Here is a 2,048-nt window from a genome sequence, read left to right as displayed (position 1 = left end):
CGCACAAAATGTACTACGACAGAGCCATAATCACAGATAAAACAATTTACCACAACAGACCAGACATCACACTCATTGACAAGCACAATAAAATCACATACATTATAGACATAGCCATTCCAAACACTCACAATGTACAAAACACATGCACAGAAAAAATTAGCAAGTACACAGAACTCGCCCAGGAAGTAAGGCATCTGTGGAGGATGGAAAGGGTGCTTATTGTACCTGTTGTTCTCTCCTGTACAGGTGTGATACCACACACACTACACAAAAGCCTGGGAACATTACAATTGAGTAGAAATACATACATCACACTACAGAAGGCCACTATATTGAATACATGCCATATTGTTAGGAAATTCCTGAATACAGACACTGACACACTTATTTAATTTTTGTTTTTGGTTGCTAAGCCTTGACTCTGGTCCGGCATAGTACACAGCCACCGGTATGAACTGAGTATAACCCACTAAATCCAACATAATAATAATAATAGTATACAAACTCAGATATCAAATGAAACAGCAGAAATAAAATGCAAGAAACGAAAATGACGATGGCATGTTATGCAAATAGATATGAAAATCATCAAGCAGTCTACTAAAGATGTCTGGAAAGAATGGAGACTACCAGACTATACAATAGCTGGGATGATGTCTCCAAAGACCATTAGAAAATAGGAGTAAAAAATTAATAGAAAGAAATAAAGGTTATTGATAAGAGAGAGAGGATGAGCTGACTACAGTTTGATTGAATAAATAAATACTATAATTACAGAAATTAACATATCTTATTTTTTCTGAGGTTTACCTTCAGATATCTAATAAATTAATACCAGTGTCTACATTATATACACTAGTATATAATATATACCATATTTAAAATATGGTTGTAATGAAAAGTTATATTTGGATACATTTCTAAGAACTATAATTTATAATGTAATTTAATAAACTTAATATAAAACAGAAATTACAAGTATAATATCAATAACAAAAAAAAAGTCAAATTATTAAAATAGAAATACTTAAAATATTTTATCATTAATTTTGTAAATCTAATTTAATGAAGTATTAGATATTTCAATATTAACTAATTAATCAAAGAAATTGTTACAGATTATATAATAAACTGACAAAAAATATTTAAATATATCTTAAGTGATTTATTATATGTATGTATGTATAAATGTAGTAAGCACATTAATGAGAGTAACTTAAACTACTTACTTATTAATTTTTGGGCTATTATAACATAGGAAAGTATTGTAATCATGTCAAATTTGATCCTTCAAGTATTTTGCAAATCTCAATGTTTTGAGACCCCCCTGAAATCCAGAAAAGTCAAAAAGAGGAAGGGAAAAATTCTTTGCAAGTGTGTGTATTGGCATCTATTTGGTTTAATATCTCAAGATGGGATAAAGATTAAGAAACAAAATTTGGTGTGGTAACTTCAATATGAGGGGCATTGGTTTTCTCTGCTTATTATTGGCATTTAGAAAATTTTTAAAAACTTATCTTTACCCTCAAAATTAGCCTTTTAAAATATAAAAGTTAGATAGCACCATACACAATTTTAACTTTAGGCTAGTGTCATAGTCATAGACTTAAATATCTTTTTAAATGGAGATTTTTATCACAATTCAACAAAATTACTCATTTTAAGGTTTTGTAATTACTTAGCTTATTTTCTAGTATAATTGAAAATTATCAGACTTCCTAAAGGTACCCTTAATTTGATGTTCAAATGCTGGGAAAGTCAAGCAAGAGCCCTTTTTTTTGAAAGTTGTTTTATTTAGAAGCTACAAAAGATATTGAGTTTAATCATAATCTGAAATTTTTGAACTCAAGTAATATAATAATAATAACTGTTGTTTTTCAATTGTTAATCACAATTATAAATTTTATTATAAATCACATAATAATCATAATAGAAATATACTATTTATAGAATTCTATGGAATGATAGATAAGGTGAACAACTATTTTACAATGAAAAGGAGGACAAAAATAAATTGAAGGAAAAATATCGTAATAAAAGAAACA

Source organism: Centruroides sculpturatus, unplaced genomic scaffold (assembly GCF_000671375.1).
Source record: "Centruroides sculpturatus isolate CEXI.00-Female unplaced genomic scaffold, Cexi_2.0 scaffold94, whole genome shotgun sequence".
In the NCBI taxonomy this organism is placed as follows: Eukaryota; Metazoa; Arthropoda; class Arachnida; order Scorpiones; family Buthidae; genus Centruroides; species Centruroides sculpturatus.
This window is presented reverse-complemented; position numbering follows the sequence as displayed.